Source organism: Nannospalax galili, unplaced genomic scaffold (assembly GCF_000622305.1).
Source record: "Nannospalax galili isolate Female #2095 unplaced genomic scaffold, S.galili_v1.0 scaffold390, whole genome shotgun sequence".
NCBI classification, from domain to species: Eukaryota; Metazoa; Chordata; class Mammalia; order Rodentia; family Spalacidae; genus Nannospalax; species Nannospalax galili.
In genome coordinates, this window is record NW_008330777.1 from 2,130,895 (window position 1) to 2,154,543 (window position 23,649).

Sequence of the window (23,649 nt, forward strand, 5' to 3'; positions counted from 1 at the left end):
GATATAAAATGTATTTATCAAATCTGTCATCATTATGCCAAAAAATCTGAATTACTGTAATATTTTGTATATTGTTAAAACTGTAACTTTAATTGTAAAAAAAAAATTTAAAAAAAGTAAAAATAAATAGGTTAATCTGGCCAACTGTGTGGTCTTAAATACCCAAAAGGAAAGTATAATCAAAGATTAAACTGATCAGTCTAATTCTTTAAGAGTCCATGTGTATAGCTAAAGGCTATATAACAATAAACAATGCAAGACAGGGGATATCTTCCTTTGAGTTATTGGCCAGGGTGGTCCAAGAGACTCCCAGAGAGTAACCCAGCATAGAAATCAGAAAATGAACAGCAGACTCCAATCTTGTTTAAAGGAATGTTGGCAACTGATTGCTGCTAAGTGAAGAAGAGCTGATCTTCCTAAAACAAGGATCTCTAAATAGGCTGACTAGATTCAGTGGATGGACTAGCACTGGGTAACAGCTGGGGGCACTGATAACACAGTGGATAGTAACAGGTATGACAGAGTATATAGGATCCGGTGTGTGTGTCGGGGGTGAGGCTATGGGAGGGTGCCAATTGAGATGTGGGTATAAAGATGAATAAGATTGTTTTGGATGTTCTGTATTAAATACACAAAAAAATCAATAAATAAAAAATAAAGACAAAATAATTTTAAAAAGAATTAGACCCTGTCTCAAAAAGACCAAAAAAAAAAAATTAGTAGAAAAGGATAGAATGTCATTTTTGAAAGACAATTTTCACTTGTGTTTTGCTTTGCTCTTGAATTCTGTTTTCTGGTTCTTTGTCCTGACTCATGGTCTTTGTTTAAGAGACATGCTCTTTTTAGACAGATAGGTTGTAAAGAATTTTCCTGAACTAGTTTTTGCTGATGATTGAATTGATATTGCGAGAGATTTTGTCTTATTTTTTTCAATGTTAGTTTTGATCATGTTAAAGGTTTATTTGTTCCCTTCCATATCAAATAGTTTTGGTTTAGTGTATTTAACAGTATATATGAGGAACTCTTTCATGAAACTTCTTGGGTATTAAATCAATAATTATTTATATGAAAGAATATTAGACACTGATATCTTAAGTAATAATTATTCAATCACGGAACACTTAGTACTATTCTGCTTCTTTGGGAATGTGAATTTGCTGTGTGTAAGATACTATTTTCTAGGTACATAAAGTTTTATTGAAACTTTTTTTTTTTTTTTGTCTTTTTGAAACAGGGCCTCCCTATAGCCACAGCTGGCCTGGAACTCACTATATATTCCAGGTTGGCCTTAATCTCACAGAGATCTGCCTGACTCTGTCTCCAGAGTCCTGGAATTAAAGGCATGTGCCATCATGCCTGGCTCCATTTTTATGGATTTTTAAAGACAGATAAAAAGAGTTAATAGTGTTTAAGGCCAATATGCAATGGATTTACTATTAATAAGCTAATATGAAAATGTATATCAGATATTTAGCTTCCTAATATTTTTTCCTTCAGAATAAAATCCATATACTCAGAAACATACACATTTCTCTGTATCAAATACAAATTATCTATCTATGTAGACATCTATTTATTTATATGTCATCTATTATCTGCCTAGCTAGCTGAGGAAGGGTCTTACTTGTAGCCTAGGCTGTCCCTGAGTGCATTATATAGCCCATGATGGCCTTAAACTCATGATCATCCTGCATTGACCTCTTGAATGCTAGGGTCACATGCCACCACACCCTGCATAGAGCCTATTTTCAAAGTCAGAGGTAGTATATATATTGAGACATAGCTAATGAAAGAAATATAGGACAGAGTATTTAGAGACTCAGGTGACTTCTTCCTTCTACCAATAGACAGTACTTTCCTTCTTTTGGAGGGAGAGAGGCATCCCCATGCTTATCCTGGCCTCATCTCCTAGGACGTGTACATTCCCTTTCCTCAGCATAAAAAGTGTGGCATAAAGACATTCCTGATAGAATGTGTGAATTGCAGAAGAGCTACAAGCCTGATAAGGGAAAGTCACAAATCTCTTAAAGAGGCTAACTAGCCCTAAATTGGCAGCCTGGCCTTGCTCAAGCTTTATCAACTGGTCACTCCCTGGACTGTTTATGGAGCCCACCTGTCTCCTACAGTTCTATAGATAACTCACCTGCCTGAGAACATAATCTTGGGAGAAGAGACCCTCAAGGACACCAGACCCTGGCATGGAATTAACTCTTGCAGCTGTGTATAGCAGACTTCCTATATAAATCCAGACTGCTCCCCCTTTTGATGCAGATACTCATTTCTTGGAAGGAATTTTAGTGTGGCATTAGCCTCAGAGATTTAACTTCTGAGTGTCACACGTACCTATACATGTAGAACTACTTAAACACAGAGTCTTTGCGGTGTCAGTATGGACTCAGGTCACTTAGCTAAGGCTCAAATGTAAATTCACTCCAAAAAAAAAAAAGGTTCATAGGAAAGTAAGAATTCTCAAAACTTTGGTATTATTTTTGAAATATTGATTATATCTGTAAAATTGTAGCACTCTGGAGATAAAGGCTGGAAGATCAAGAGTCAAGGCCAGTGAGTTCAAGGTCAGTCTGAGCTGCACAGCAGGATTATGTGTCAGAAAACAACAGTAGCAACAAACCCAAAACCTAACAAAACAAGCAACCGTACGAAAAGCAAAGAATAACAACAAAACAAATAACAACAAAACCAACCCCCCCAAAAAAAACAACAAAAAACAAGCTATTGTTAAACAAGAAAGTCAGAATTTCATGCTCTCAAAAGTTCCAGGCATATCAAGTCCTTTCAAATATTTAAACTGTGGCATTTGCAAAAGAAAAGAGAAATAATACCTTATTAACTCCTTCAGTTTCATGAACACTTTGTTTTGTTTCAGTTGTCCCAGTCTTCTACTGCTCAAGCAGTAGATCTAAGCTTTTGGCACTACGACCTACAATGCTTTGTGTCATAAATAAAATAAAACTTTCTTTCAAAGTATTTTCTCATATAATTTAACCAAAATGATTTCTCTTCTTTCTTAGACATGGAAGGGCACCATCCTCCCCACCCCTCACTTACTTAGTGTGAAATTATTTGTCAGTCTCTGTATGTCCCATCTTCTTCCTCCTGATCAGTACTTTCTGGCATCAGGCTTCTTAGCTGTCTTTATGACCTACTCCACTTTTAGAATACAAAAGAATGCCTATGCATCAACACATTATTATGTGTTGAAGATATTTGTTTTAATGATTGAATGAATGAATATACAAATGGACCATTCTATCCATCTGAAGAAATAATATGTATGTCCCAAAACTTGATCAAATTTGGAGTAGCAAATGAGTATTTGACATGTCCTAATAGATAATATTAATGCTGAATTAAATATTTCCTATTTTTCATTTGCTTTTCAAATAAAGATAGTGAAGCAAACAACATTTTTTTACCTTGTCATGGGTAATTCCTATTCTACAAGTGTAATTTCTGAGTTGATTTCTATATTAGAGAGTGCTTAGCTAGAAGGAAAAAGCCCAGCAATGAATTGCTTTCTGAACATGACAGTGCACAACTAAAGAGCCCCCATCCCATTTTTGGCCTAGTGGCTCATTCTCTTGTTTAGTCAGAGCACTGCTACATCCTGTATCCACAGAGCAGACCTCTTCTTCCAAGACAGTGGGGGGAGAGTGGATAAATGTGAAGCAGAGCAAGTGACACAAACCAAAATTTGCAAGCTTTCAAAAACTGTATCCTAGTATCACATCTCTCAAAATATAACTGCAGGGAAAAAAATCTAGTGCTTTTTTGAGGCATTTAAGCCTGCACAATGGGCTGCAGAGCCCTCTGCTCCCATGACATTAATGTGCTGACCATGGGAAGAACACATAAGTTTGAAAACACTGTCTCTTCTGGCATTTTCAGCTCTTTTTTAGCCACTCTCAATTGTAAAATAGGTGTTTGTTTTGAGAGGCCCAAACACCCAAACTGTCCCTAAGTGGGTCAAGCACAGTGATTGTTGCTGTTTCCTGCTGCTGTTAATACTGGATAAGAAATTGAAGTCAATGGTGATGGGTCTGCAGCTGCAGGAAAATGCTCAAATCCCATCAGGGAACATATCTATTCACAGCCACTGTACCAAAAAAAAAGAAAAAAAAAAAAAAAGCAACAATTCTTCTCCTTTTACATACCCTTCTTTTAGGAAAAAACCTTAAAACAACATTTTTTGATGTGTGAAGTGCTTATAACTTTTTTTAAGGGGGTGAGGGGCCATTATTTTAAACTTTTGATTGAAGGTTTTTGAATGGCAAATGTTAGTACTAAATTCCCTCTGATTTTATCACAATTGTGAGCTATTCTGATGTGTCATGATGTAAATGCATGTCCCAGAAAATATTGTCATAGGTATCTGTGTGATGGGTGGGTAGGGAGGATATAAGTTGAAAGGAAAGAAGAGATATTTTGACATTAAGATGTGAATCAAACTTTGGACATTAAAATATTTATTTTGAAATATAAACAAGAATAAAAAGTTCAAAAACCATCAAAGGTAACACAAAAGAAAAGATGCAAAGTATGCTCCAAGGCAATGCAATTTTATAGTGTAAGGATGGAATGATAAGAGTTTATGTCTGGCTATTTTGTGTAATTTCATCATTTACTAATTTTCTAGACTAAAAGGGGCAGTTGAGAAAGTATGGCTTTAAAAGGGAAGGAATTTATTTCACTTACAGAAGAATGAAGCTACAAAGTGTTATAAAATCTAAGCTTACTGAAAACTAAAGTCATGTTCATGCCCCATATCCTTGATAATCTCTAGAATCGATTGGAATTGTAATTTGTAAGCAAGAAGGGCTTGGTAGGAAATGCGGTTTGGATGATGAGTCTGTAAATCAATATGTTAGCATTAAACCAGGTCTCATTTCTCTTCCTCAGGTATTCTGCTTTCCTAGACTTTTTAGTTTTGATTTCAGTTTAAGATCTTACTTTATTCTTCTTTGTTTCTTAAAACAAAGATTTTATTGGAACATGAAGAAGGGGTTATTAGAACATGCATCTCTTTGCACATTGAGTACACTCCTAATTTATTTATGCAAGTTTTACAATATCAGCTTGTTCTCAGCTCTTAAAATTGTATTTATTCGCAGAATTGTTTGTACTCCACAAGGCTCGTGGTGCTAAAGTACAGGTCTAATATGCAGAGTTTGAAAGAGCTTATCATGAATCATAATGGTTGTGATAATCTGAAATAAATGATTAAAAAATCAAATTGCAGAACGTTATGGTTATATACAAAAAAATAACTGGTCTTTAATTACCAACTTTCATGGTGACTTCCTCCACTGGTTGATGAATTAAAAAAAAAGAATTAAAAGAGCTGGAGATGATAAAGGAAATAAAAGAAAACGTGCCCCTCAAATTTAGACTATGTATGTTAGTATTTATTTGACTTAAGGAGGGGTGTGATATTCTGACTTGGTATAAGTTTGGCACACTTACTGTAGTTCCATTGAGTGTCAAAGGTCTACAAAATGCCAGAGAAAAGATGAGATCAGCTAGCCAGTAGCTAGCCCATAATAATAACTGTGTGGTAGAGTTCAACGGAGGATAGTCAACCCAGTCTTAAAGGCCCACACCAATAGTCAGTCCCAGAACTGGGTTAGCTAGATAGACTGTCTGGTTTAATATAATCAATGCTGAAACCCTCAAATTCTCTGATGGAGATAATCTATTTTTCAGGAGTTTTCCAAGTTACAAAAGTCAAGTGAGGTAAGAGATCATAATTAAATCAAAATGTACAAGAATGTTCCTTTTTAATTGTCAATTAATACTGTAAAATTATTGGAATTTTGTCAGAATAATTATTATTTACCCATTAAAATAATTATTGAATAATTATTATTTAACATTAAAAACACATTTAGAAGGCTAGAGAGATGGTTCAGGGGTTAAGAGCACTGACTGCTCTTTCAGAGGACCTGGGTTCAATTCCCAGCACCCACATGGTGGCTAACAACCTTCCATAACTCCAGTTCGATGGGATCCGACAACCTCTTCTGACCTCCATGGGCATTGCATGGCAGGACATGGGTGCACCTACTGCATGCAAGTAATACACTCATATACATAAAACAATTTTTAAAAAAGTTTTAAAATAGAGAATACATTTGTAATTACTGCATGAACCTTATAGTTTTTTAAGTTGTCCTCCAGTTCCTTCTTCCCTCTGCCTCTTACTACGCTCTAAACTCAATCTACAGTACTTGGCAATTAATGAATACTTTATAAACCTGTTTTGTATAGTACTTACAAATCCTGACTATAAACAGAGTACAAAATTGCCTGATCATATGGAGCCATATAATTGTTGAGTATTTTTTACAAACAAACAAACAAACAAATAAACAAAACCTGTTTTCTTTGTAAAACCCTTGTAAGAAACATATGTCTTCTTTCAGATTGAAATTATTTCTAAATTCCAGGCAATTACCCAATTACCCAGAATTTAATTCCTTTCTCATAATAACAGACATTTTCTGATATTTGACTATTTTATTTAATGGCTCAGGTGATCATTTTTAATGTTTTAAAATTTTCCCATGGATTATGTCTTTGGTTATCATTGTTTTCTTTGAGACATAGGGTCTCATGTAGCACATGCTGGCCTTGTGCTCATTATGCTCATTATGTAAGATGATCTTAAACTTCAGATCTTTCTGCTTCCATCTCCAGAGTACTGGGATTACAGAAGTGTGTCTCCACTATACGTTTATTGGATGCTGGTGATGCAATTCAGGGCTCTGTGCATGCTAGACTACTACTCTACCAACTAAACTATATCCACAACCTCATCCTATCAAGTATTTCTGTTATCTTTATATAAAGGTCAGTATAACATACTGATGGAAAACTCAGGAATAGACATATTTTGAATTTTAATTCAGAATGTCTTTTTATAGTGTCTGATGTGACAGTTCTGCATTCCTTGATTAGATGTTGAGTTATACAAAATGAGTTAGTAGTCTAAATGAATCAAATGTAGTGAAAGATGTTTTCAAAGTCACTTATGAAATTTGGAAGCCTCCATTTACTTATGAATAATTAAGTAACTAATTACAAAATACTTCTCTCTTCATGAAAATATTTCTTATTGCTGTAATACACAAGGTCAATATTTTGTGGTTATTCCATATGTTTGAAAGCTATAGTTTCTGAGGTATGCTAAAATTTTAATGTTTCTTTTTTTAGGTTCATCTTCCTCATTGAATATTTCACCAATAAGCTTACTTAGAACCACGTTTAAAACTTGTTTTGATGTTTTGTCAGGACAATGAATTCCAGATGAAAACCAAAAACTGAAATCCTCAGTGAATGCTTATCTTGATTTGCCTTTAAGGAACTTCTCCCATTGTGGCAATGAAGGGATACACTGTCTGATCTTTGTTCTTTCATTGTCCTTAGGTAACACTCTAAATCCCAGAGGAACCTATGTTACGTTGTCCCATTCCATAAATCAGAACTTTCAACCACTGGAACTTGCTTGCCCTCTAGTCTACAGGAATGAAGTTATCTGAGAGAAGGGAACCATTGACTTCAAATTTTAAAACTTCTGTGGGTAGTGGTGGCACACGCCAGTAGGACATACTGAAGAGGCAGAGGCAGGAGGATCTGGAGTTCAAGGCCAGCTTGGACTACACATTTTTGCCAGGAGTGGTGGTGCATGCCTTTAATCCCAGCACTCAGGAGGCAGAGGCAGGCGGATCCTCTGTGAGTTTGAGGCCAGCCTGGTCTACAGAGTGAGTTCCAGGCAGCTGGAGCTTCAGGGAGGCTGTCTCAAAAAGACCAAAAACAAAACAAAACACCAGCAAAACGATACAATGAAGATGTTAATCAGCCAGGGGAGGCCCAGGTGGGTTTCATGGTGGTGAGCATTATATTGCCCATAAGGTAGGTCTGAAAACATTATGGGCAAAGCTGGGCAGTAAGAACAAATTACTTTAGATAAAATCTATTTTACCGGAATATTTGATTGAAAGAGTTTTTGCTACTTTTTCAGAGCTGCCCTTTGTCTCCCTTCTGGTTTCCGTGACAACTATTCGAATTGTTAGCTGAGATCATGGGTAAAGCTTATATAATTCACCAGTGCCAGTGCTAGTGTCTTACAGATTCTGACTAGAGCAACACAGAAACCCAGCAGATAAATTATTGGTGAATAAAGGGAGGCCTATTGTACTTGTAAAAGGTTTCACCACAAGGCTTCTTTAAATATTGTACTTCTCTAATGCAATTGAAATAATTCAATTAACTTAAAAAGACTTCCAGAAAAAACCTCCATTTAGTTTTGATTAATTCTTGTCATGTAGTTATTAGCACAGTAGTGATGTTTTGAAATGCCATTAAAACTAAAGGAGAGCTATCCAAGTCTTTTCAATGTTTATTATCTTGCAGGATTAGAAATTAGACATATAAGGGCTAATAATTAGAGTAACTAAAAGACAAATAATACTGAACACACCTAGGAATTAGAAAGATGAAGATAATCAATAATTATCCATCTTTGGATGCCATTATAAATAAATCAGTGAAAATCCACAGAAATAGAAATGAGTAAATATAAGAAAAATAAAATTTTAAACCCAGTACATGGATCAGGAGATGATGGCAGAGTACTTACTACACATGCATGAGGATCTGAATTCCATGACCACCACCCATGGAACTAAGCTTGGCAAAATACTCCTGTAAACCCAGAACTGGGTGGTGTGGGAGGGGATGTGAGGGAGGGAGGGAGTTGGAGACAGACAGAGCTCTTGATCTCTCTGGCCAATCAGTCTAGCTGAATCAGTGAGCTTCAGGTTCAATTAGAGACTCTGTCTTAAAAATATAAGGTGGAGATCAACTGAGAAAGACATGATATTAACATGTGTACACAACCCCCCCCATGCACATATACCACACACACACATACACCCATCTCCATACACACAAAGAAAAGTATAAGCAAGATTTTATCTTAAAACGTTATGAATTAGAGCTGGTTATATAATTCAGGTGGTAGAGTACTTGCCTAGCATGAGGCTCTAGGTTTGATCATCAGCATTGCATAAAACCAGGCATTGTGGCACACACATGCGATCCAGCACTTGAGAAGTAGAGAAAGGAAGATCAGAAGTACTAGGTCCTCTTTTGTTATATAGCAGTAATTGAATTAATTAATTAATAAAGTTATAAATCATTGAATTTTTGGAAAAAATTTAGGCTAAATTACTGAGCATGTTTTTCCAACAGGTTGAGATAATGCCTAAAAGAAAATTCTGATGATTGAGGTTAGAGAGATGACTCAGTAGTTAAGAGTGCTTACTGCTCTTGAAAAGGACCCATGTTCAGTTCTCAGCACCTACATGATAGCTCATAACTGCCTATAGCTCCAGTTCCAGGGGATCTGATGCCTTCTAAACTCTGAAGGCTCCTGCATGCAGGTGGTACACATATATGCAGGCTCACATATATACTCATAAATAAAAATAAACACATCTTTTTAAAAAAGTAAATCTGATTTTTTGAACTCCATTCACTAGCAGTTTGCTTGTTATTTTTTGATGCCTAATAGACACCTCAGTGGCACAGATCTTTCCATCGATTCTGACACCAGCTGTAATTGGGCTTCATGTAATGTCATCCTTCTACATGTGGCTTTCTTTTTCAGATTTTTAACCTATCTATTCTACTTCCAGCCATTGGGTTTTAAAATATTGCTTTGTGACAATGCCTGTACTGTCTGTGCTTGGGAAGTAGAGTCAGCGTTTCATGAGTTCAACGTCCTCTTTAGTTGCATATTGAGTTTAAAGACAGCCTGGGCTGCATGAGACCCCATTTAAGCAAATAGGCAAACAAGCAATCAGACAGATAGGCAAACCAACAAACAGGCAAGGAAGAAATAAATTGCTTACCAGTGAAGCAAATCCCTTATGTTTGGGAAACTAAAAGCAGAATTAATCTGTTCTTTTATCAGTCAGGGTGCTTCATGATCACCCTTCCCACACACACCATTCCATTATTTCTTCTGACTTATGATTGTTACCTTCTTAACCTTGACTTAGCTTTCGTCAGGCATCTTTCCTATGCACAGCACAGGCCCTTGTACTTTACCTTTCCCTCATGCCTAACCAAACCCTAAAATGAAAAATGCACCCACTTCTTAGATTATGTTAAAAATGGACCAAAGAAAAAGCTATTCAAACCTCAGAACATGCAGCCAGCTTACCTAACACTCTCATTCACACTAAGTCTCCTTACTTACTGCTTAATCTTTTCTTGACATTAAAGCCTTCCCTTTTTTGTATTCATGTATGAATTCATGTATTCATGTATGTTCATGTATGTGTGCATGTGCGTGTATGTGTGCCTATGTTCCAGAGGTCAACACTAGGTGTCTTCCTAAATCACTCAAGGTCTCAGATCCCCTGGAACTGGAGTTACAGACAGGTGTTAGCCACCATGTGGGTCTGGGAATCAAACCCGGTCCTTTGCAAGAGCAGTTAGTGCTCTGAAACCCTGAGCCATATCTCCAGCTCCTATCTGGGTAAATTTTAATGTACCCGATGCACTTTGCATATTTTATTCCAGTACTGTTCTCCTTATACATTTTAAAATAGATTTTACTATTTCCTGATCTCAAAAAACAAAAAAATTTTAAGTGAACATTCTATTTCTGTGAAAAACTTCTGCCTTAGTTCAAAAAATGGAATACTTATGGGAAACTTTTACTTATGACAAAACCTTAGTAGAAAATTTATTTCATTGATTCACAAAGTCAAACATGTTTCTCCTTGCAGAAACACACAATTCTTTTTATTGATTTATATGTCTTTGCTTTGAAAAGTTCAAAAAATATAGCATTGTACTGAAAATAATTTAACAAATACCAATAGACCCATCATATCAAAAAGGCCAATACCAATATGCTAAAATTTTGTTTCATGTAAAAATATGAATCCAGTGTGTCTCATCCTTTTAAAAATATTTGCATATTTTAGTAAAAACTCGTAATTTTTCTTTGAAAATTTTACAGAATATTGCATTGATTACATTTTTCAATAACTGAATGCTAGTGACTTCATGCTTGATATTAGTGAAAATGACTCATCTGTTCTATTATTAGAAATAATATTCCTATAGATTTTTAGAGAACTTAACTGCTTTGATTCCTTATTTGCTAAGAACTATTTTTTTAAGTGGGAGTTTTTTTTTCCAATGATTGTGGTGTTTTGTCTTTACCATATAATACATGAGTTTAATAGACCATTTAATCATATTGAATAACTACTTAAAATATATTTCCATATTGAATATATTTTTTGAGTTTAATAAAAATACATTGACTTAAATATGCTTCTTATGATTTTAAAATTTTATATATTTTTAAAGGCAGATTTAACAATAATTTAATTTCATACCAGTACCCCTTAATCTTTTCTTATGTGCTATGTTAGATTCACCAAGCCTAACATCAGATTAGATGAAGAGGTAGTTTTAGGGAATTTTCTTGTCCTTAAAATATTTTGGAGTTTTTTTTGCCCACTTTTTAATTGGTTTCATATACATAACTTTTATCTGTTTTGCTAGACTAATATAAACTGAGTTGTGACACATGTAACTCTCTTATCCACAATAATTAGAGAAATAGACACACACCACAGTTCATGATATTGATGAAAGGGGATAGATTTCCTGAAGACTCTAGAATATGTGGTGTTTCCACTGAGAGGCACAAAATTGATGCCTCTTTCCTCTTATCCTTTTTGAGTACAGATTCATCATCCCAAATTGCCTTATTCACATCACCCTTTTGAGAGAAAGCACCCAAAGAGAGTGGAAGATCCCCCCCACACACACACAGTGCAGGAGACTGAATCTGTTTAAAGTCAGGTGTACCACTGAACTTTCAGAGGAATGGACCGAAAAATTCCGGATTGGAACATTCTGAGGCAAGTTTTTCCATATTTAATTCCTGACTGTTATAGTTCTATTATTTCCTTTCTGGTATATCCTTTAGGTTTATTCATTATTTCTTTCTCTAACTTTTATGGCAATTTTTCCAGATGGCTGTTTAAGGAACAAATTGTGTAGTAAGAAGTTGGTCATGTGAATGAGCAAAAGAGATCATTTCTCCATCTCCCTAACTATCAGATATTTTTAAATTTGACCTCAGATTCTCTCAAAGCCATGGGCTTGCTGAACACTGCCACTGTAGGTGATAAGATAACCATTATTGTCTAGTCGGGGTAATTGCCATCTCATAGATCTCAGTGCCCTGATTCTAGACGAGCCCCCTTCCTCCCTTCATCAAAGTCTGCAGCTACATAAGTTAGTTACTCTAAATGCACTTTTTTTTTTCCTGGAACTTTTCAGCTTAAAATTGAAACCAACTCTGGCTGACTTAGAAAAGTTAGTTATTTGGACAGTTCATGCAATCCATACAAGGAAAATAAGCAGAAAAAAGGAAAACAAAAATGGCCGTTGGCCTGACTGAATTTCAAACCTTTTTAAAATCTTAGATTCAGGCTTTGGAGTTAGAATCTATCTGCCTGCTTTTCATAAAGGACATTGTCAAAATGGAATATAAAACTGTTTAATAGTTCTCAGTCTCCCCTGTCTAAACTGTGCAGGATGGCTTACTTTTAGAAATGACATTGAGATGTCCAGGTTTCTCTTTCTCCTAGAATAGTCTTCTGGCTAAATCTCATTCACCTCCAAGTTTTTAAAAAATATTTTATTTATTATTTTTATTTTATGTGTATGAGTGTATTGCCTGCATGCATGTGAGTGCACTGTGTCATGCAATGCTGCAGAGGTCAGAAGATGGTGTTGGATTCCCCTGGAATTGGAGTTAAGGATGGTTTGTAGGCACAGTGTGGGTGCTGGGAATTGAACCTGGGTCCTCTGCAAGAGCAATCAGTATTCTTGACCGTTGAGCCATCTCTTCAGCCCCATGAATTCTCTTCTACTAAGTGGGCTTTAAGTCCAATTATACAGCTGCCAGTTATCCCAAAGGTAAAAGTACCACCATTGCACTATTAGAGATATCTTGCTAGGCTTGTTGTTGCAGTTCGTTGACTACTTGTGAGCTAGGTAGGACTACTGTTTGCTTTTCTTGTTTGGAAATTTGCATAACACCTTCCAATACTATGAGAGCTGATCCTCAGGGAGAAGAAGGCTTCCAGGTTAGTTTCTGCTCAATTCCTTCAAGCCCTGTGTCTAAATTGTATGCTGTCTTCAGGAATAGGGTCTTACCTTCATGTTCTGGGAGGTATCCAAAGGCAGTGGAAATAGCCTATATTGTTCTGGGAGTCTCTTGGATTACCCCGACCACCAACTCAAAGGGAAATTTCCCTGGTAGTGGCAGAAAATGTGTGCATGGACATATACTTACAGATGTATACTAAATAAATTTAGGAAATAATGTTTTCCTGTGGTTCAGACACCTTTATGTTATCTATCTTTCCTTCCTCTCCTTCTGTATTACCTTCCTTATCTCCTCCCTTTTTATCACATTCTACTGTATGCAAATTCAAATTGTAATCTTCTTTTAGGAAATGTTTTGAAAATTTTTTAAACTACAAAGCCTATTATTATTTTAAAACTTATTTGTTTGTTTATTTATTTATTTATTTATTTGTATGAGTATATTGCCTGCATGTATTTAAGTGCACCTGTGTTATGCAGTGTTATGCAGTGCTTGCAGAGGACAGAAGAGGTCATTAAATCTCCCTGGACCTGGAGTTATGGATGGTTGTTGGCTGCTGTATGGGTGCTGGGATTCGAACCTGGGTCTTCTGCAAGAACAGTCAGTGCTCTTCACCACTGAGCCATCTCTCCAGGCTCCAAATCTACTATTCTTAAAAAAAAAAAAAATTATTATTTTTATTTTATGAGTGTGTTGCCTGCATGTATGTAAGTGCATCCATGTCATGCAATACCCTCGGCAGACAGAAGAGGCCGTTGGATCCCCTGGAACTGGAATTATGGATAGTTGTTACCTGCCAAGTGGGTGCTGGGATTCCAACCCAGGTCTTCTGCAAGAACAGCCAGTGTTCTTAACCGCTGAGCCACATCTCTAGCCCCCCAAATCTACTATTCTTAAATGCAATTTTATAACTTTGAAAGGAAGGCTCTAAGTGAAAAATTTTATCATGTTATGACTCAGCCCACTTTTGAGCTCACATGAATATACTAGATAGCTGTTAGTTTGGGGAATCTATAAGTGAGCAAATGATAACAAGATACACAATGTCCAATCCTTCCTTTGAAGGTAGATAGGCACATGAATCATTCATCCCAAACAAACAAAACTATGAATAAAATGGAAGACCCAGGGGGTGTTTCCAGGAAGAATGAGTAAGCAGCAGTGCTGTACCCTTGGCACTCACGAAAGGATAACTGGGAAGAAGGGGTGATTAAAACAAAAATCTTCTGGTGTTTTTCCCTTGTGATTAAAAGATCATGTGGAAAATTGGTAAAGAATGACTATTAGTATTTTCTACATGTAGAACTCACACTATCATTGTGAAGGCTTTTACTCACAGGTTCCTATAAATCATGTTTAAATTTACAGTGTCTAAACACACACATTCTAAAATAATTCAGTAATTATAGATATTGCTTTAAAGCTCCTGCATTACATTGAAATTTTAGGAAAGACTTTCCTAGAATGATTAACATTCCTATATTTCCTTGCTTAAAAAGGGTTGAATTTAAACAAAAGCAGCATCTTCTATTAATAGACATGTTCATCAGAACAACAGGATCTTTGAAGCAATTTTATCATTATGCTAAATTATCAGTTTTATTTGGAAATATACAATTTAAACATCAAATAACCCATTTTGTGATGCTTATTTTATAGCAGTTCCGTGAATACTGTGGCAGCTTGCACTCATCTGCAATTCATTCTCTTCCTGACAGGAATCACTGTAGCCCTAGTGTCCTTTCTGTCCATTGGCTTTGGGTGTGGCCTCGTGGTTTCATTTGTTAAGGAAGGAGGGCAGTGAGAATGTGCCAGGTGTGAGATGAAGCCTCATGAAGCCTGTGACGTGCTCATCTCCCTTGGTGTTTTCCTCCATCTGAAATGAGGGGCACTTGCTCCAGATTCTAGGAGACTGAAATTAGAAACACATGATGTTGAATCTCAGCTACACCTGATCTATATATCTGCAAGAATGAAGCAGATGCTTATACTATGCCATGGACATTTTTTGTCATGCTTCAGTTATTTTTATTACTTAAACATGTGTATTTACATTGTCTTATGTCAGCTTGGGCTTCTGTAACAATGGGAGGCTTAAACAACAGCAACTATTTCTCAGTTTTGGAGCTTGTAAATCAAAGATCAAGATGCCAACAAGATTTTAGATGAGACACCCTTTCCTGGAATACATTTGCAGTGCCCTCACATTTGGGAAGAGCAAGAGAACTCTGGGATTTTTGTTCTTTGGTTTTTTTAATTGATTTTTTTGTGTGTATTTCATACAAAACATCACATATAATCTTATTCATCTTTATACCTGCATCCCAAATAGCACCTTCCCATAGCCTCCCCCCGCCCCCGACGGGAGCCCATGTACTCTGTCATCCCTGTTACTTCTGTCCACTGTGTTTTCAGTGCCCCTAGCCATTCCCCACTGCAAGTCCATCTGCTGCTGAGTCTAGACTCCATAGACTACCTAGACTCCCTTGTTTCAGGAAGACCAGCTCTTCCTCATCTAGCAGCAATCAGTTGCCAACATTCCTTTAGATGAGATTGGGGCCTGTTGTTCATTTTCCCAGTTCTATGTTGGGTTATTGTCTGGGAGTCTCCTGGGCCACCCTGGCCAACAACTCAAAGGAAGGTATCTCCTGTCTGGCATTGTTTCTTGTTATATATAGCCTTTAGCTATACACATGGACTCTTAAAGAAATATACTGATCACTTTAATCTTTGGTTATACTTTCCTTTTGGGTATTTAAGACCATACAGTTGGCCAAGATTAACCAATTTATTTTTACTCTTTAGGTCATTTGAGAATATGTTCCTTAGGAGTCACATAGGCTTGGGAGGAGCCCCTGGCTCCTTTCTTTCACCAGTTTCATATATGTGAAAATAAGTCAAAGGTCCTACTCAATCATGGCTGGCTTCACTTGGAAGCATGGAGGAAATGTTTCCTCTGTGTTGACTCTCCTATTTGTAAACTGGATATTAGTTCAAGTCCAACTGTTGGGGTCTCTATGGCCTCCCTGAACAAGAGAACAGGTGACTCACCACAATTATAGGACATTTTGAGAGATGCTTCATAGTCTCCAGGAACTTAGTTGACCTTGGAGGGAAAGGAGCAAAAACTGTCCTTTAAGTCCCTCTGACCAGATTAGTATAGTCCTCAAAGTATGGCTGTTAAACATCCAAGTTTAGTTCCATCAGTTTGGTACTTTAAGTTACCATGTACTATGTAGATAAAGTTTGGGCAAAAATCAAACGTTCTCAGATAAACCTTGACTGGACATGTATTATGTTCCTTGATCTAGCTGTGTGTATAATTTGTCAGTAGGTTGTTGGACTAATATGTTTCCCCCTGGTTTTTAAAAGTAGCTAGGCATTATTTATCTCTCTCATTGTCTAACACTTCTGCCATAGTTTCCCCATTTAAAGTGCACCCATTCCCCCCATTTCTCCCTTAATAATACCCTTTTCCTGTGGCCCCACCTCTCTTGAGCTCCTTCATTCCCTTTATCCCCAAGGTTCCTTGTATAACCCTCCTTCCCCACTCACATTTAAATAACCCCATTTTTACCCATATCTCCCTTAGTAACACCTGTTTTCTGCTAGTCTTCTCTCTCAGGTTTTTATTTTCTTTTACCTCCCTGGGTCCTTATCATTATCATGGTTCCTGTAGTTATGACTGGATACATACTCACTTATAAGGACTTGGTGCTAGGATCCACATATGAGGGAGAACACACATCGTTTGCTTTTCTGAGTGTGTGTTACTTCACTAAGTATAACAGTTTCTACTTCCATCCATTTACCTGCAAATTTCATGATTTCATCTTTCTTTACCGCTGAGTAGAACTCCATTGCATTAATGTACCACATTTTCATTATCCAGTTGAGGGACCCTTAGGTTGCTTCCATCTTTTAGCTATTGTGAAAAGGACAGCAACAACCATGGATGTACAAGTGTCTCTGCAATAGGATGGGTTCCTTGGGTATATGCCAAGGAGTGGTATAACTGGGTCAAATGGTAGGTTCATTTTTAGTTTGTTAAGGGTTCTCTACACCTCTTTCCATAAGGGTTGAACCAGTTTGCAGCCCCACCAGCAGTGGATGAGTATTTCCCTTTGCCCCACCTCTTCTCCTACATTTGGTGTCATTTGTTCTCTTGATCTTAGCCAGTCTGACTGGGGTAAGATGAAATCTTAAAGTGGTTTTAATTTGCATTTCCCTAATTACTAATGACATTGAATACCTTTTAAGCTGCTTCTTAGCTTTTTTTTTTTTAATGTTGCTGAATTATTATTATTATTGTTATTTGTCTTTTTTGAGACAGGGTCTCCCTGTAGCCCCAGCTGTCCTGGAACTCACTATGTAGACCAGGGTGGCCTTGAACTCACAGATATCTGCCTGCCTCCGCCTCCCGAGTGCTGGGATTAAAGGCGTGCACCACCACGCCCGGCCTTCTTAGCTGTTTTTATTTCTTCTTTTTATTTCTTCTCTCTGTTCAGTTTCTTACCATCTTTTAATTGGGTTACTTTCTTGATTCTTTTTTTTTTGAGTTATTTATATATTCTGGATGTTCAACCTCTGTCAGATGTTTCGCTGGTGGAGTTTTCCCCCACTCTCTGGGTTTTCTCTTCACTTCCTTGGCTGCTTCTTTTGATGTACAGAAGCCTTTTAGTTTAATGAGGTTCCATTTGTTGATTCTTGACCTTATTTCCTGAGGAATTGATGTCTGGTTTAGAATAACTTTCCTATACCTATATCTTGTAGGTTATTGCCAATGTTTTCTTCTAACAGTTTCAGAATTTCAGGCTTCACATTGAGGTCTTTGATCCATTTGGAGTTGACTTTTTTGCAAGGTGAAAGATAGGGGTTTAGTTTTATTCTTCTACAGATGGAGATCCAGTTTTGCCAGCAAAATTTGCTGAAAATGCTGCATGGACATTTTTTTTGACAGATGTACAGTATCCAGCAATATACCTGTCACACATAGCTACTGGCCCTCAAATCTATCTTTGCATATCTTAGAAAATGAAGAAAAGAAATTACACAGTGCTTAATCTGTGCTGGATACTGTTTTAGATATGAAATATCTTATATATAGTGTAATTTAAAGAGTAAAATGCCTTTAATCCCAGCAGTCAGGAGGCAGAGGCAGGCAGATCTCTGTGAGTTCGAAGCCAACATGGTCTCCGTAGTGAATCCAGGACAGCTGTGGCTACAGGGAGACCCTGTCTCAAAAAGACCGAAAAAAAAAAAATCAATTTCGTTCCCAATCTCTTCACTTTAACCACATATATGTTTGGTACCAAGTTTTCCTTTGTAAGAAAAATGACAGATTGTACTTCTGTGGCTTGTTTATATGAAATAAAATATGGAACATAGTAAGTACTCAGAAAAGCTGGCTAATATTATATTGATAATTTTAAATAACAGACCAATGAGGCAAGCTTTATTAATCAATGCTCAATATTTAAAATGATTTAATTATATCACCTATTTTTGTATCTATCTAAACTCATTTTGAATTAAAAAGTCTGGACTTATTACACAGACCTATAAGTGACAAATCTCTGTCTCCCTTTGTAATGTCAGGTTGCTTTTGGGCAAATGTACTCATTTATATGAATCAACTCTAAAGTATGTGGCGAAAGCCAACTAAACTGATACTCATATGAGAAAATGTGAAAGGATTAAATGTCTTATTTTTTAAAAATATTTTTTGTTTTGTGTGTGAGCATGTGTATGTGTTTGTGCCTGCATGTTTTCATGTGTGTGTGCATGTGTATGTGTGTGTGTGTGTGTGTGTGTGTGTGTGTGCATGTACATGAGTAGGCCAGAGAAGCATCAGATCTCCTGGAGTTTGAAGGCAAGATGTTCAGAAATTCAAGGTCATCTGGGCTACATGATACTTTTGAAAAAATGTTAAAGCAACTTCTGGTCTTTTGTGAGCATAGAAAAGGAAATAGCAGAATAAATCCAAGTGTTTTCAGTAACAATATTAATAGCACCTCACAGTTACTCTGGGTCTAGAGTCCAAGAAGAACTTGGCTGTGAGTCTCTGTCTCAAGGTCTCTTTATAATGGTTCGGTCAAGCTATCACCCATAATTGTGGCTCAAGTAAGAGGAGGCTTAATTCCCAGCTCATTGACATCCTCATAGGCTTCAGGTAGTTGATAGCTGCTGGTAGGAAGCTCACCACTATTCCCATGACAGGATATGGTTCCCTGCCCTTTGCTGACCAGAGTCTTCTTAATTTCCTTCCCACATGGTTCTCTCCATAGAGAATCCAAGGACCTAGCAATGGCTTCCCCCTGAACAAACGGGTCAAGACCGCAGTCTTTTTCAGAGCCTGATTTCAGAAACATTCTCTTTACTTTTGATGTATATTCAGAGGTAGCTTCTGAGGTCTGTCTAGTCCACACTCAAGTGGAACATTAGGATGTGCATATCAGGAAGCAGGAATTTGGCACTCATCTTGCAGCCTGCCTCCACACATCAGAAATAAAAGAAGATGTCTAAGACATCAGTTCTGTGAATGCATTAAATGGGCATTAGGCAAGCGTCTTCTCTGACTTACATAATTGTGTAATGGGCAGGTGGCAGCACGTCTCTCAGGCAGTATGTGTAATTGTATTTATAAAACTCTAAGATGTGATTATCTTTAAGGAACTAAATCAGTGTTTGAAAATCAAAGATGCAAAAGAAACAGGAGGATATTCTATTGCAATAAAAAATTGGTTCATGTGATACTGAAAAAAAGAAAAATCTTATGAAAAATAAAATCTGATCATTTATAGGTGTTTAGGTGGTTGAATTTAAAAGTAATGAGTGAATGAATATATGAATGAATCTCACTCATTTGCCTATTAGAGATGTTAGCAGAATGAATATTAGGATTCTTAGCCCTGGCCTCAGTCATTTGAGGAAGAAGACTTTTTGGAAAGAAAACTAATTCTGGTTAATATATGATATTACAGTTAAAAAGTTCAATAGTTCATTTGTTGATATCACAGTAAAACAGAAAAATAAGAATGTAATGTTAAAACACTTTTCCCTATGAGCACATGGCCTGCAAACAAAATTCCTTTACAGCTAAGCAGGCCACAAGGGAGAGGGAATGTCTCATGATTTTTGAGACTTAAACTTAAATATTGGCTTATTTAAATGTCAGACAATATTTAGATGCCTTTTCTGTTCTTTTTGACAATTCCATACGATGAATTTTATTATGTTTATCCTCAAACTATTTCCCTTAACTCCTCACGGATCTACTTCTACCTCCCTACTTCCCCCAATATGTATCTCTTTTTTAAAATTTTTGTAAAATTTAGTAACCCAAGGACTCTAATGTGCTGGCCATGTACTTCTGGGTGTAGGAACATCAACAGGGAGCATGGTTCATCTACCAGGAAACATACCTTTAAAGAAACTGACTCGCCCTCCTCAGAAGCCATCAACTGTCCATAGCTACTCAGGGGTGGGGTCTCAAGAATATCTTCTCACTCTGTGCTGCAGTTTTATCATGATCTTGTACAGGGCTTGGGCAGGCAATCACAGCTATTGTGAGTTCATGAGTGCAGTGGTCCTCCCATATCCAGAACACACTGTTTGACTCTGGTCCTCTCCAGCCCTTGGCTCTTATAATCACTCTGCCCCTCTTCCATGATAGTCTCAGAGCTTTGATGATGGGTTGTGATACATAGATGCCTCATTTGTGGCTGAGTCCTTCACAGTCACTTATTCTCTGTACTTTGACCAGTTGTTGAGTTTCTGATTAATTACCATCCACTGCACAAAGAAACTTCTCTGATGAGGTCTGAGAGCTGCACTAAATTGTGGGCGGAGAAATACAAATTTACAGGACAGTTTGGTAGTACATCCATTTAGCAAAATAATAAGTAGTAGGTTCACTCCTAGGGCTAGTGAGTTCCCCAACTATGAGTTCTTGGCTTATTTAATAGATATCCCATTCACTGTGGTATGGTTACTTCCATATTTTAAAATATTTTTTAGCCTCAAAAATAATTTTCATTATCATTCTTTTTTTTAAAGAACAGTTTTTTGTTTGTTTTTTAAAATTTTATGTGTATGCATATATTGCCTGCATGTAAGTAAGTGCACCCAAGTTGTGCAATTCCTGCAGAGGACAGAAAAGGCTGTTGGATCCCCTGGAACTGGAGTTGTGGACAGTTTGTTAGCTGCTGTGTGGGTGCTGGGATTCTAACCCAGGTCTTCTGCCAGAACAGCCAGTGTTCTTAACCGATGAGCCATCACTCCATTTGCATTCTTATAAGTTTTTTTTTCCAAGTTATAGTGACATTTTGGTAGCATTTGAATGACACGAAATTTTTCTATGAATTGTAAATAGATAAGCTTTATGTCCAAACCTCATTTCATAGAAATAATTATATTTTTCAAGTGACTGATGACGTTGTGAAGTTACATTTTTACTTGCCAGTGTAAAATCAATTTTTAAACTAGAATAACCCATAACTATAATGAATTTGTGAAAAAAACCTCTTTTCTGGCTTCACACTGAGATTCCATTAGCTACATTTGAGATTGTTATATACACAGATGCACAGAACTAAATGTTTTCTGTAGTTGCCCCAAACCATTCAGTGACATAAAGTTTGAATGAGTGTCCTAAAACTACAGCCTTTGGAGAGTCTTAAAAGTCTGGGAACAAATGTTACACTGTCAATTAATGGCGATGTCTTCAAATCTGTGAGCTTTTTTCTCCAGAGCAAATGTTTTGCTTGGGAAACTTCCAGAAATAATAGGCTTCTCATACTCAGTGAATTCTCCAAATAAAAATGTTCCTGCACTGTCTGTGCTGAAAACAAGTTAACCAGTTCTTTTTGAGATACACAAAAATACTAAAGCAAAATATAGGCAGCACATTTCAAAAAGTAAAAGAAATTAGCACTACAGATTTATTTGTTAAATTATATTAACAGTAATAATTCGATCCATTTGAACATATCTAGTGTTCTTTAATATGAAATTATTTATTCAGGAATATCTGAACCATAGGGCTTGAAAAACGTCTCAATGGTTAAGAGCACTGACTGTTTATGTAATGGACCTGGGTTTGGTTCCCAGTACCCACATGGCAGTTAACAAACATCTGTAACTCCAGTTCCAGGGCATCTGACACACCCTTCTAACCTCTGTGGACATTGCATGACACAAGTGTACTTACATACATACAGGTAATATACTCATGCACATAAAAATAAAATAATAAAATATTTTTTAGAAAAAGACCATCTGAGCTGGGGATGTGGCACACTCTTTCAATCCTACCGTTTAGGAGGCAGAGACAGGTGGGGCTATGTGAGTTCAAGGTCAGCCTAATCTACACAGTAAAGTTCCAGACTAGCCAGGCTACATGGTGAGACTCTGTTTTTTGAAAAACAGCAGTATTTGAAGCTCAGTCAAAGAAGGATTTGATAGCAGAATTAATTATAACATTTATAATTCCCATGAAAAAAATTAAGGAGTGAAATCTCAAATCTCCATATTTATAAGATGATTTTATATTTTTATATAATTATTTCATCTCTTTTTCTGTCTTATTTTTGCTACATCTGTATGATAATTATACTTATTCCCAGCACTTGGGAGGCAGAGGCAGGTGGATCTTTGTGAGTTCGAGGCCAGCATGGTCTACATAGTGAGTTCCAGGATAGCTGGGGCTAAAAGGAGACCCTGTCTCAAAAAAAGACAAAAAAAAAAAAGGCAAAATACCTCATTTGGTCAGTTAATCCCCTTGTTACCTTGTTAAGGTAATAATGATTCCACTGGTATTTTCTACAAAAACTCTTAAAATCAACATCCCATTTATTTAGGCTGAGAATGCCTACACAAATTTTTCTGAAGTTGACAAAAGGGAAGTCAATTTAGTACCTTTTGGAGGAAAAAAAAATAAACCCAGTGCAAAGCACGCAAGGTGAAGGGAAACTTGTGAAGAAAAGATGTGAAAATACCCAGAGGTGAGAGCAGATGGGGAACTGTGTGTGACCCGGCATCATCCATCCAACTGCATCACACAAAATGCCATGGAGATTTCCCACTGGATGCAACTCCATCATACTGCCTATTAGGGAGGTGACAGACTTTCTACTTACATTGCCCTTGTGAGAAGCCCCCTGGAGTATTTAATCCAGTCCTGCACAGCTCAATAAGAGACAAGAAGGACTGAAGGGTGTTTTAAGCAAAACTATACACTCTAGGAAATAACATAAGGTCATAGGTCAGAAAGTGATTCGGAAAGGTCTTCTAATCTCCTACCTTGTCTCTGGACACAATTGCTTCAAAACACTGAATCTCCTTTACAAAATGGAATTGTACAGCATTTCTACTGTCTTAACCTCATATGTATGCATCATATATATATATATATATATATA